This window comes from Gobio gobio (assembly GCF_949357685.1).
Source record: "Gobio gobio genome assembly, chromosome: 5".
In the NCBI taxonomy this organism is placed as follows: Eukaryota; Metazoa; Chordata; class Actinopteri; order Cypriniformes; family Gobionidae; genus Gobio; species Gobio gobio.
This window is the reverse complement of record NC_137101.1, coordinates 8,793,148-8,808,235: the sequence shown is the minus strand read 5'-3', so window position 1 is coordinate 8,808,235 and position 15,088 is coordinate 8,793,148. Positions and strand designations below refer to the sequence as shown.

General features: G+C 36.7%; 1 protein-coding gene across 2 annotated transcripts in view; it reads left to right on the top strand.

Moving 5' to 3' along the window:
- Positions 1 to 15,088, top strand: part of adipor2 (adiponectin receptor 2) — a 35,407-nt gene continuing 20,319 nt past the window's right edge. Inside the window, exon 1 of one of the 2 annotated variants that reach the window (XM_079818149.1) lies at positions 1 to 111. The gene's annotated coding sequence lies outside the window, so the exon portion shown is untranslated. Of the gene's footprint in view, positions 112 to 713; positions 801 to 15,088 lie in introns of those variants that run through there. The other variant, XM_079818150.1, reaches the window with a different exon arrangement.

The following is a 15,088-nucleotide window of genomic DNA, read 5'->3' as shown; positions in this document are numbered from 1 at the left end:
ATCCAGAAAATCCAGCCAGCTCGAGTCAGTCAGTCAGTCTACTGGAACGGCAGCGCCACTCCGAGAAAAACACTCACTTGAAGGACAACCGCTCGTCGTTTACACAAACAGGTGAGTAAAAACCCGACACCCACATTTAGTCGTTAGAATATATTTTAAGGTGTTTTGACTGTATTTGTGCGTTAATTAAGTTGTTTGTGTCAGTATTGCTAGCTGACTAACGTTAGCTTCCAGTTGCTACGTTGCCTAAAACGGGTCGTCTGTTGTTTTCCAGCTTTTTCTAAACAGGAATTTGAATTTAAATTATTTAACAGCCCGGGATATGACCATATACGCGTCTTAAGCTTACAAAGAGCGTGACGAACGTGAAGAGAGCGAAGTACGTTGTCTAAATCCCGTGTATTGGTCACTTTCAGAGTTGTTTGTGTCAGTCTTTGAGAGGTGAGGTTGAGCACTAATGGGGCTTTTGTTGGGAGTTTTCACCTTTCTGACTTGTATTATCCTCAGTTTGTCTGGTCGTAAAGAGTTTTGGCCGAGTTTCACGTTCTTACTAGAGAGATGACAATACAAGATGTTGTTTTCGTTTGGGTTGTAAACAAAAGCGCTTCAATTTAAAGGGACCGTTCTCCGAAATTAGACATCCTGTCATTGTTGTTTCAAAAATATTTTATGCAGGATAACAATCCCAATCACCATATGTGTTTTTTCCAAAGAAAGTAAATGGTGACTGATACAGTCATACTGCCTAGATCTACGGTTGTGTTTTTGAGGAAGTCATAGGAGTTTGCAACAACATAAGGGTGAGTAATTGATGACAGATTTGTACTTTTTGGGTGAGCTTGCCTTTTAAATAAATATAGAACTGTTAGAGGTCAAATGATGACGATTGACATTAGTGGAGGCATTTACTGGACCAGATGATGTCTATGTTAAGCATCAACGTGTGAAAGTGTTTTGACAGCTCACTGCTGATCTTATCGACTTGTCATCACCACTGGCATTTCTGACCTAGTTTTCTCCTGCCTCCCATGAGAACACAAAGTTCTTCTCATTTTTTGACACGTTTTTTTTAATGAGGATAAATTCCCTCAGTCCACTTCACTATTTCAGATCCTCTTCAATGCTAGAGATATACATTAACAATTATAATAATAAATATTATTATTAATTTCGGGTGTACCGATGCCACTGTTTGGTGAGTCTCTGAACACCATCACACATCATTGTGGTATTGTTGGAATCATTTCTCAATTTTTTTAAATAACAGCGTGTTGTTTTCAAGTGATATAGCAATTGACCGTTCGCAAAGACCCGTCCCCTTTAGTTACTGTTGCTATGTCCGACAAGCCATGACGCTCTCACACCACACACACATGTTCTCATGTAGAGAAAATGCATCACGGAGCAAAGAGGACACTGACAACACGTCGACAGACAGGACAGAGCAAGTTACTTTTGATATGAAACAAAGTCTCAACTTTGAAATTGGAATAAAAAAAAGAAAGAAATTTAAACAATAAATACTGTTTTGTGGCTCTTTAATGTGTTGTGGTGATCGCTGTAGCGCCTCAGTTAAAGCTGCTCGTGAACCGATTATCTCTTCCATGTAGTACATTGATAAGCATGAAAGTAACATGAATGAACACTAAAAGAAATGTTGTTTCAACCGCGTAAAAACATTTGAACCACCAACGTTAATCTACTAACTCTCCTGACTGCTTTGTCAGACAAAACAGCAGATTCTGCGATGTGATTGGTCAGATCGCCCTGTCAAAAAAAAACTTGCGACGAAGGGTGAATTGGTTTACAATTTGACATAAAAGCAAATTAAAGATGACTTTCTCTCAATAAGTTCTTAATGCATATTTTTATTGCTGTAGTAGTCAACAATAGTATCTAGTACTAGTATCAAAAACAGATTAAAATATTTTTGCGGACGCTTAAACATAACATTTTTTATTTCTGTATTGTATTGGTAATAAAAAAGCCAATAATTTGATTTCCACTGTAACCAGTATGTTATTTTAATACATCTCCCTCACTATCAGTGTAGTAAGTTGAGGCCCTGTGTGTCTCACTTTGAATATGTGTTCCAGGACAGCTCGTCATCTTGAACTAAATTGGTTATCATGGGACTGAAGTCCTGCCCCAAGCCATTTGTACTCTCACATAACTGGCAGCTCCTCTCCCAAAGCAAATTTCATGCATGGGACGAATGCTAAATATAATAGTGTAGGGATCTCTACTACTACAAAGTGCATTAACTTTTTTTGGTTGTTAGCAAAGGTCCCCCAAATAGTGTCACATCGGCTATTAATAGAACCTGTGCTTGTCAAAGCTGCCTACTATAAGGTTAGCGTCTTAGACAAACACTTGCCATTTCAAATTGACTTTGCCTATCTGTGCATCAGGCACGTGAAAAGCACTCTTTACTGTCGTCTCATTGCCAATTAGGGATGGGCGATATCTTATCGTTTGCGATATACCGGTAAAAATTCTCCCCACGATAAGAATTTGTCTTCCCGCGATAATAACGATAAAGCCTAGTTGATAGCGCGACCCATCCGCACCGTGCCACCGCTGGCCGTCTCTTGATGCCCTAAGCGTTATTACTTTTGGATGGCCGCGGTGGCTGCGTTCGTCAATTTGTATAGCTGAACGGGGGTTGGAGAGAGAATTTTCTTGTGGTGCCCCCCGCAGCACTCAGTGCCCTAAGCGCCGCGCAATGGGAGCGGCGGCACAGAATCCGCATCTCACGTGCAGAGCGAAAACAACTAGAAGCTGCGGAAGAGTTTATAGCTAAACGAGGGGCACCTGCGGGTAATCTGAACCTGTACATACAGATGTATTTTCACTCGCTGAGCACTTGGACTGAGCGCTTAAGAGATTCGCTCTGTCTCAATCGATCGGTAAAGCATACTATTTCAGTTCATCTCAATGAATGCGCAGTGTATTTGACGCACAATCACATTAAACAGTGTGAGGCGCGCGACTGAGAGCGCTCAGTGTTTCACACACACTCAAAGAGAGAGCGAGAGAGTCTCATATACCACACAGAATTGACGTGCTACATGTAAACAATATCCTTTGTTGTAGTTTCCTGTAAAATAATGGCGTTTATTTGGAATTATTCAGCCTTTCATGAACAGGAAGAAACGAATGCACAGACGGGAATCTCATTGGCTGGCGTGCACCCATTACGGTGCCTGTTTTGATTTCAGTAAATCAGTTAGAATGAGCGCTGACAACGTGATTAATATTCATGAACCCAGAAGCTCATTATTCAGTTTATTTTTATTAGTAGAAGAATTTGTGGTATTATCTTATCAACTCAAATTACTGAAGTTCTATCATTAAATCATTATTAAATCATAACTTTTTTGTAATCTGAAGACATTTTTGGGATTATTACTTTTGCTGTTTCTGCTATTTTTACCACTGCACCATGAGTATGAATAAATACAGAATCAGTTTACATGTAAAACTTGTCATTGATTTGAATTATTATTGTTTGTATTGTGTGATGTTTTTCAGCACAGTTGCACTATTTAAACATTACCTGCACTTTTACAGAAGACAATTATATCTGCAACTTGTCCATTTCTGAAAAGGCTGGTGTGGAATTTTACATAATTTTTTTTTTAATTAATTAATTAATTAAATATATATATATATATATTTTTTTTTTATTTTTTTTTATGTATTATAGGAGCCTATTTGATGACACGTACGTTTTACTTTAGATCATTGTTTGTTTTTCTGAAACTCGCAAGAATGCATGCAGCTTTCACTTGTATCCAAAAACATGGGGAATGATACTACATTTATCGTCATTGATATCGTTATCGCAATAAATACAAGAAAATATCGGGATAAATTTTTAAGTCCATATCGCCCATCCCTATTGCCAATCACTGCATATTACGTCTGTGCACCTTAAAATGAGATATTAACAGAAGAGAACTATGGTTTTGCTCTATTTTCATCAGTGTTTATAAGCTGAACTATACACTTTCATCTCAGTATATTTATTTGATAATTTGAATTTATGTAACACAGAAATAATGATACTGTGTGGTTGAAAAGTCTGTTTGTGAAGCAGTTTCACATCTATACTGCTCTCAGCTGCTCTCTCTGGGTCAGAAAATGCTGATTTGAGTTTTCTGGTGTGTTTTTTTGTCAAAGATTTAATAGGCACAGGCGAATCGTTGTCATTTAAGTATAAGATTGTGATATTTCGAAACTAAAGGAACTCGCAGCCGTCTAGACAGATTATGTGAATATGCACATTTTCACATTTGAAATATTTTATATTTTACACCAGTTGGGATGCACCGATCATGATATTTCATGTCCGATTGACAATTATTTTTTTTACAAGCAAATGGACTGATACATGTTTTTTTTTTTCTTCTATTGTAAAAAGTTTGTTGTTTATTTTTCTGTATTACAGGCCAAACTGGCCTTAAAATAAATAAATATCTGTAGCCATTTGAAATTTAACCACTGAATTTTAATCTTTGAATTTGATCTAAACAAAGATGCTACATGCATGTGACGAGCAGTTGTTTTTTTATTTAAATTGCATTGTATAATTTCAAGATTTAAAGCAAAAACAGCACTGTCTGACTTTAGCTTTGTGAAATTATGCTACATAAAAGATCCCAGCACAAACAAAAAACAACAACAAAAAAACGAAACAAGACGGACTGAATATAAATTCACTCTTTGTAATATTTCCACACGCATGACATTTTTGGAAATTATTGAACTGCAATTTGTGTGCAACAGAGATCGCCAAAATCAAACAAACAAACAAACACATGCTGATCATGTTTGGAGAAAAAACCATCCAGTTCCGTGTACAGACTGACCTATTTATCATAATATTTTTTTTTTTACTTTATTGGTAATTAAAAATAATAATAACTGATGTACTAGTTTAACTTATTTTGTATTTGATTTTTTTCTTCTCTCACTAATAACAAAATAATCATTGTATAAACTGTTATTATTAGTATTATTATGCCATTGTTTTTACTTAATTTTTTGTAGTTTAAATGGTGAGCTATGCAAACAATACATATTTACTTTGCCCTTTAAAACTGTTGTTTATTTTCAGAGTGCAATTTATTGCTATACACCAATAACCTATTAAATAATAGCCTATTAAGGGGACTGTGTTCATGTTGTCGGGTCAAAGCGATTATCAGTCCATCTCTATTATAGTGTCAGCAGTAGTCGTGGTCCTCTGCCGTGTGGAAAGGCACCTTATCAGAGAGGTTGATTGTGTGCCATTGATCGACAAAGCAAACATCTTTTAAATGGCAGGGGAACTGCTCAACTCCTGAAAATCTTCATTGATTTGGATTGCCGTGCTGTAGGTATGAGGCCATAAACAGTGTTTAAAACCAAAATACGATGAGTTGTGCAGCACATCAGCATGTCATTCCTTACTTCCCATAATCTGAACAAGGTGGGATGAAGTTGCCAAGACGACAGTCTCCTCTGGCTCATCCTATTTGTGTAGATAATATACTGGAAAGCTGCTCAGTAATCCATGTCATTTTGCCTTAGTCTATTCATTTTGACACCATCAGTACTTTAGCTCATTATGGTGAATTGGAGGGTTAGGCAAAGTGCGCAGTTAGACCTGGGTCACACTGGTTTGCACATGAGCTGGGCCTGTGTCAAAGCAATGAAGCATTTGACAATATGATATGTCTCTGGCACATGGTGTGGTGCGAAGGACAGGTTAACCTCTTTCTGTGTCACGACTGGTTGTTGTTATTATTATTCAGTGTCGGAAACTGAAAATTCTTGGCTGAAACAAAATATTTTGGTCTGATTTAGCATTGGAGGGGTGGAGGGCTGATGTTTATGTTCTTTTAAACTCGGATGAATATCTTGTGTGTGTGTGTGTGTGTGTGTGCTCCTCTGAAACATGCACACGGCGCATCGCAGATAGCGTGCTGTGTTTTTAATGTAAATCAAACAACAAAGGACAAAGCAATCACTCACTGCTCTTGACTGAATAGCCTTTGTAACTTCAGTAATTATTTATTTAATTTATACAGTGAAGATTGTTATTTTATTGTAGTTATTAATCATTTTATTTGGTTCCTTTATAAAAAAAAATATGCCTAAAAACTACTGTTAGATACCTGAAAAGCACTGTTTATTTTATATGCTTCTTTGCTCTGTTGTATGTATTTGTGTTGTTGCTTGTAGTTTGATTATGTTCTTATTCTCTTTATCTTTATTTGACAGCTGAATATAGCTAATAACTAATTTCCCTCAACATAGCACATACCAAACCATACCGAAACATGACCGGTTGAACCGTAAATTGAACCGTTACACCCCTATAGTGTTTACGAGGATACACAGCATTGCGGGCATTTTTTTTTATTTCAAAATATCTGTCTTGATGAGGTATTCACATAAACACATAGTCAGTTTTGTGAATGTAAACAGTTGTGAAAAAAAATAACATTTATATTAGATTTGTGCATTAGGTCTTAATATAAGAAACCTACTACTGTCTGTGTCATTAATATTAATCAAACAACAAAAGTAAAGAGGGAGTCACTCGCTGTTCTTGACTAAAGAACTTTTGAAGCTTTAATAATAATCAGTTTATTTGTAGGCTTTTAATACACTAAATACTATGCAGTGATTATTAGGGGTGCACCGATCCACATTTTTTCATATTATATCTCTAATCTCTACTATATAATCTCTAATATTATCTCTGTAAATATATTCTCAAGCAATATTCTCATGTGTTCTATCAGCTATGACGCATTTAAATCTAGCATATTTTGTCGAAGAGCCCAAACAGTATCCCAGTGAAATAAAGCATATATTTTGAAATGATTTGACCGTTTATTTGATTAAATATCAAAAATCCAAAAGGTGTGCATCATACCTGACACCTAGATGAACACTTTACAGTCAGTTTTATGACTACAAGTCATTCTCTTCAAATGCTATTGAAGCTAGAAACGTGTATCGGCAATGTTTTATGTAACTTTAGAGACGGTCCCTAAATTCGCGAACATCAAGCCGACTTTATGCCAGTCATATCAGATGTGCTGTGGTTCTGCAGTGTTTGTTTGAAACAATTTTCGCTGCTGAAATGGAACAAAAACAGTCAACCGCGGTATGATGAATGAATCTCCTGCGTACATCGCACGCTCATCTCTGCTTTGAGTGCAGATTTCAGTGAGTAAGAGCGGCGCATGCTCTGAACAAAACACAGCTAATCTTCTGAACACCTCTGATTATTAAGACACTGCATTCATAAACTCAAGAGAAACGCGTGTAATTGGTTATAATGCGCAACACGAGTATAACAAGTGGCTTTTGAGAAGACTATAATAAGGTCAACCGCCAAAAGTGGCTAGTGTGAGTGATCGTGTTACACGCCACAGACGAAATACACCCGCAGATGGCGGTTGTTAATGTCAAGCCCTGATTATTATCTCTTGAATGTCACCCTAGTCTTGTCTGAACTTGTCTGCTTTTTTAAATGTTTGATTGCGTTCGTTGTGTTGTATGACGCGAGGGAGCTTCCACCTCTCATTGTCTTGCTCTGTTTCCAGTGTAAAGTATTTCCTCACAGCGGACATGGCTACTAACACAATGCTGCTCAATGCTATCCTGCTATCTGGCTGCAAACTGCGGAATGGATTTCCTGAACGGGGGCGTGTCTCATAACTCTGTCTCATTGAGCCGCGTCTCCGTTCAGGAAATCCATTCCATAGTTTGCAGCCAGCCTGCAGAGAAGCCGGCGGGAATCACTTTTGGAGTCATTTCAGCAGACAACGTTAAAGCGCAGACATGGCTCATGGATATCGGATATCTCCGCAGGTTGGATCTGGAAAATCCGATACGTGAATTACGCTGGTATCGGTCCCGATACTGGATTGGATCGGCCCCCATCCCTTGTGATTTATTTTTACATTTGATTATTCAATTTCTGTATTGTATTTGTCTACTGTTATTTATTTGCCATTTTGATCTTATTTTTAAGAACTACATTGAGCTTATTAATATAGTAATAATTATTAATAAACAAACTGCAGGAAAAGAGGCATTGTGCAAGAATTGTTTTACAATCAAATCGTATATATTTGAAGTTTTGGCTTTTCCTCTTGACTCCCTCTCAAAGGGCCTCTTCCTCTGACAGAAGTTCAGTGCTGCGCTGGTGGTCAGCTCTGGTCTCATGACCAACAGACGGCACACAAAGGCACCTCTAACCTCGCTCTTACTCGCTCACATGACACACACACACCCAACGACTGGCTCCAACAACTGCTCTTGTTTGGGCTTCTCCATACTCTCACTTGTTTTGGTTTAGACATATTTTTCCTTCGTCTGTAATCCTTAGGAAAATCAGATGTTGCAGCTGTGTTTTTATGCGTCGTGTAGCGACATGTTAGTTAGCTGGTCTGCTTTTTAAATATGTCTACAGAGTGTCATGGAACATAATGTACATTTCTGTTGTGTGGTATTAAAATAATAAAGATGTATGTTCTTTTTTTTATGTGATTTATGTGTTTCTGAAAGTCAGAATCGGGCTTCCGACAGTCATGGAATTATCAGAGAATTTTAAAATTGTGATTTTCAGCCCTGGATCTTTATTTTCGGTTATTATTTTTAAATATTTAGTCATATTTAATATTACCTTTTTATATATTAATCTTATTATTAATATTTACATATGAAACATTGTTTGTAATAAGAATAATAATAATGATGATAGTATATTTATTAATATTTAGTTTTGTATATTAGAAATATATCAAACAAAATATTAATAAATATACAATAATTAAAAATATACAAACATTAATTAGGTATAAATGTTTTTTTTACATAAAATAAAATTTCATATGTGTTTATTATATTAATTGTATTATTATTATATTATATAATATATAATAAAATTAATATATTACATTATTTTAATTTTATTATATAATATTATATTAATTATATTTATGTACGGTTATCAAACAAAATACAATTCTCAGAAGCGTTCACTACGCACAATTACATGCATGTCATCATATATGTGAGTCACATGTTTGGCAACGTTTTGTGGTGTTCCTGAGGTTCATCTGCTACCAAAACATAAAAGCTATGCTACAATTCCATGAAGTACCCCATCTATTTTGAATTTCTGTATGTGCGACCTTCTGTAAACCGAGAGGTGGATCCAGTATAGCTTTTCACAAGTCAAGCGTAATGCAAGCATTTCTCTGTCCAATTTAGTCAGTCATCTTAGTAGCACATGCGATTGGTACATCTAGAGTCAAGTGGACATGGGCACTGCGACACACAACTTACTATTGTAGACCTACAAACTCTGTTTACTTTACTTCTTTCTGCATTTTCCTATAGACCTTATGTAGCTCTGCCCCTTTTTAGTTCTGTGCTTTTTTTGTTATGAATTTATGAATGAACCACTCGTTTTAAACTCTTATGTCTACTGAAATTTATGACATCCACTTAAAAAATTACAATAACAGGATAATCTAATCAGGATAACACTTGTTAACTCTACAATAATTAAATTCTAGTTTCAAAATCATGATTGGATTATGATTATCATGTCTCCGATTCGATGTCACGATGTGTTGCATCCTCAATTTTCAACATTTTATAATAATAATTATTATATTACTATATGTTTATGATATAAGTACAAATATGTCAAAAAGTGCACAGAAAAATACTCTCTAATACAAATCGAAATGGCTTTCCTGAGGTAAATGTAACTTTGTGACATTGTTGTCCAGCTGTTTTATTGACCTCTTTCCGTGGATGAAAAACACTGATTGATCGATTTACGTATAGGAGACGTTTACATTTTGGTAAGTTGCACTGTATCTTTCAACAAATCTTCTAATGTTCAGTCGTGTTCGTTTACTATTAACTAGTAGTAAAGAAAGAGATGATCGGTTCACGGGCAGCTTGAACTGAGGCGCTACAGCGATCTGTCATATCCCATTTATGAGCACATTGTTTATATTTCGTAATAAACTTGACAGAGTTTGAGAGCTGAGAATTTGTTTCATATTAAAAGTAACCTGCTCTGTCTTGTCTATCTGTCTGGCAGGCGTGAGAGTGATGAAAAAGTGTCATTTCCGAGTCTCACGCTGAATGAGTTGGCAGCCCTGCTAGTAACGTTAAATACTAAAAGTAGTGCTAGGCGGTATGACCAAAAAAAATATCACTGTATTTTTCTAAATTATACCAGTTTCATGGTATATGACTGTTATGTTTTTATTTTTATTTTTTTTATGCATGACCGGTGTTAACCACATTTTCTACTGATTAAGAAGGGAAATCCTGCAGTAGATTGACTTAGTATGCCCTATTTTACTGTCATGAGTCATGACGAGTGAATGTTGTAGAAATATTCCACACTAGAGTTAATACAGGTTTGCAAAATGATGCTGTGGGGAGACAACCAATAAAACACAGACCTGCAACACACTCACTACAGACACATGAATATTAAAATATGACCACAAACGTAAGCATTTTAAAAATCTAACCCTATACCAACAAACTGCCAAAAAGACGGATAAACGCAGAAGAACATTTGAAAGTTCTAAGGATATTTTCGGTACATTTAAGAGCACAACAGTCTCTGAACAAACGACACACGTCAGTTTAACGCAGAAAGAATAAAGCAGTTTCTTGTTTTGCCCATTCTTCTTTGAATAGTCAGTCTATTAACTTGCATCAGTCAGTACGTTTACATGGACAACAATACTCCGATATTAATCTGATTAAGACCATACTCTGATTAAGAAACTACCATGTAAACAGCGATTTCTAATTACCTTAATCCGGTTAAAGCCATACTCGAATTAAACAAAAATCGAATTAAGACATGTGGAGTATGCCTGTTTTAGTCGCATTATCTAAGTGCATTGTAGACATGTACACACCTTAATCTAACTATTAACGTCGTGAAGGAGTTTCCGCCGCGTTTTGTGACAGGTCACACACACACACACACACACACACACACACACACCAGGCAAGTGCAGAGGGGAGGGCTTTGGGGGCTCGTATCAAAAGTATATAAAGTGCCCCTCTAAACAATCATCAATAATATTGTGACAAATAAAACAGAATTTGAATTATAATTAATATAACCGCACGTACAAAACAATGCGCTTAAATTCCCGTTTATCTTTTACGTACCTTTCAGTCTGAAATGTCGTTGCCATGACGTGTTGCTATGGTGCGTGACTGCGTGTCTTGCTCATAGACCGTAAAAACTCTGCTCACTCGGACACGGCCTCCTCTATATTTTTTTTCTTTGTGTTGCAATAATGCTCATTTTAAAAGTAAAATACGATCATTTTGTATCTGTAATCCCAGATTCATATTTGTCTGCTTACAACAGCGGTCGGGAACCTCTAGGCTTGCGAGCCATATGCCATTCAGTGAACGCTTTGTGGCTCGATAGCAGAAAAAAAACAATCCAAACAATCACGATTTTGAAACCTTTTCATCACATTTTCATCATTTATCAAAACTATTATTCGAAATGTAGGCTGTCAAGAAGGAGGCAAGATGGGCAGTGTCTCTTAAAAAAACCTGAAAGACAATATTTAATATTACAAAAAATAAAACTATATATATATATATATATATATAATATCATAATATCATAAAAAAAGTATAAAAATCACTCATTTTTATAAAGTCACACTGTCCAACAGCGACACCCGCAGGTAAAGTTACAGTGGGTTGCCTGAGCCCATTGATTTGAACACACCCACGAAAGTCGCGCTATGATTGGACCCCGGACAGCGTAGCGTGGCATGGGGACGTAATGACGTACCATTAATCAAACTATGTTCTGTAACATGTAAAACGGGAACATGAACGTAATATTCTAAAAGCAACTCATGTAAACACCTTAATCAGATTATTGCCTTATTCAGAGTAAGGTCAATAATTAGATTACTGCTGTCCATGTAAACGTAGTCAGTCAGTACGTTTACATGGACAACAATACTCCGATATTAATCTGATTAAGACCATACTCTGATTAAGAAACTTCCATGTAAGCAGCGATTTCTAATTACCTTAATCCGGTTAAAGCCATACTCGAATTAAACAAAAATCGAATTAAGACATGTGGAGTATGCCTATTTTAGTCGCATTATCCAAGTGCATTGTAGACATGTACACACCTTAATCTAACTATTAACGTCGTGTATGAGTTTTCGCCGCATTTTGTGACAGGACACACACACCAGGCAAGTGCAGAGGGGAGGGCTTTGGGGGCTCGTATCAAAAGTATATAAAGTGCCCCTCTAAACATCAATAATATTGTGACAAATGAAACAGAATTTGTATTATAATTAATATAACCTTGCGTACAAAACAGTAACAATGCGCTCAAATTCCCGTTTATCTTTTACGTATCTTTCAGTCTGAAATGTCGTTGACGTGTTGCTATGGTGCGTGACTGCGTCTTGCTTGACTGCTCACTCGGACACAGCCTCCTCTATATATTTTTTCTTTGTGTTGTAATAATTCTGCTCATTGTAAAAGTAAAATACAATACGTTTGTATCTGTAATCCCAGATTCATAATTGTCTGCTTACAACAGCGGTCGGGAACCTCTAGGCTCGCGAGCCATATGGCCATTCAGTGAGCGCTTGTGGCTCGATGGCAGAAAAAAACAATCCAAACAATCACGATTTTGAAACCTTAATTTTCATCATTAATCAAAGCTATTATTCGAAATGTTGGCTGTCAAGAAGGAGGCAAGATGGGCAGTGTCTCTTAAAAAAAACTGAAAGACACAATATATATTACAAAAAAAATAAAACTAATATATATATATATATAAAATTACATTAAAAAGTATAAAAGTCACTCGTTTTTATAAAGTCACTGTCCAACAGCGAAACCCGCAGGTAAAGTTACAGCGGGTTGCCTGAGCCCATTGATTTGAACAGACTTACGAAAGTCGCGCTATGATTGGACGCCGGACAGCGTAGCGTGGCATGGGTACGTAATGACGTACTATTAATCGAGCTATGTTCTGTAACATGTAAAACGGGAACATGAACGTAATATTCTAAAAGCAACTCATGTAAACGCCTTAATCAGATTATTGTCTTATTCAGAGTAAGGTCAATAATTAGATTACTGCTGTCCATGTAAACGTAGTCAATCAGTACGTTTACATGGACAACAATACTCCGATATTAATCTGATTAAGACCATACTCTGATTAAGAAACTACCATGTAAACAGCGATTTCTAATTACCTTAATCCGGTTAAAGCCATACTCGAATTAAACAAAAATCGAATTAAGACATGTGGAGTATGCCTGTTTTAGTCGCATTATCTAAGTGCATTGTAGACATGTACACACCTTAATCTAACTATTAACGTCGTGAAGGAGTTTCCGCCGCGTTTTGTGACAGGTCACACACACACACACACACACACACACACACACACACACACACACACACACACACACACACACCAGGCAAGTGCAGAGGGGAGGGCTTTGGGGGCTCGTATCAAAAGTATATAAAGTGCCCCTCTAAACAATCATCAATAATATTGTGACAAATAAAACAGAATTTGAATTATAATTAATATAACCGCACGTACAAAACAATGCGCTTAAATTCCCGTTTATCTTTTACGTACCTTTCAGTCTGAAATGTCGTTGCCATGACGTGTTGCTATGGTGCGTGACTGCGTGTCTTGCTCATAGACCGTAAAAACTCTGCTCACTCGGACACGGCCTCCTCTATATTTTTTTTCTTTGTGTTGCAATAATGCTCATTTTAAAAGTAAAATACGATCATTTTGTATCTGTAATCCCAGATTCATATTTGTCTGCTTACAACAGCGGTCGGGAACCTCTAGGCTTGCGAGCCATATGCCATTCAGTGAACGCTTTGTGGCTCGATAGCAGAAAAAAAAAAAAATCCAAACAATCACGATTTTGAAACCTTTTCATCACATTTTCATCATTTATCAAAACTATTATTCGAAATGTAGGCTGTCAAGAAGGAGGCAAGATGGGCAGTGTCTCTTAAAAAAACCTGAAAGACAATATTTAATATTACAAAAAATAAAACTATATATATATATATATATATATATATATATATAATATCATAAAAAAAAGTATAAAAATCACTCGTTTTTATAAAGTCACACTGTCCAACAGCGACACCCGCAGGTAAAGTTACAGTGGGTTGCCTGAGCCCATTGATTTGAACACACCCACAAAAGTCGCGCTATGATTGGACCCCGGACAGCGTAGCGTGGCATGGGGACGTAATGACGTACCATTAATCAAACTATGTTCTGTAACATGTAAAACGGGAACATGAACGTAATATTCTAAAAGCAACTCATGTAAACACCTTAATCAGATTATTGCCTTATTCAGAGTAAGGTCAATAATTAGATTACTGCTGTCCATGTAAACGTAGTCAATGTCTTCGGTGTAGCAGAATAATCCATCGTAGTCGTGATCAGATGTACGGCTGTAGTATGAGTGTCCTTGTTTGCTCATATTTCATTTGAAGAAGACGTGATTTAAATATGTGCGCATACACGGTGCTGGTTCATGTTTAGAGTATATGAAATATGTCCATAAAAACTTTACGCGCTCACTCCGGTCTGTATCTTGTATATATGATCCACGTGGTGAGCGTTGTTAAACTCATCGCAGCGCTCCGTGCAGAAACCGCTCTCTTGCTCGCGCCGCATGTTGTTTGAATTCTCCGCTATAATGCGATCACAGCTTTGACCTCACTACAGTGCAACAGGGAAACGGGACCCGTCTCAAACAGTGTTGCGTTGCTGCGCCAAGTTCCCAACGTTGTTTAAGCAATATACCAGTATTGCGGTGTAATCAAAATTCATATCGTAACAAAAAAATAAACACCGGTATTTGGTATGAACCGGTATACCGGCCAGAACTAAAAGTGTATGAAACTGTCAAGTAACTAGTAGGCTAGGCTATAACACTCACACACGCACACCTCCGCCATTTTACGCTAGCAC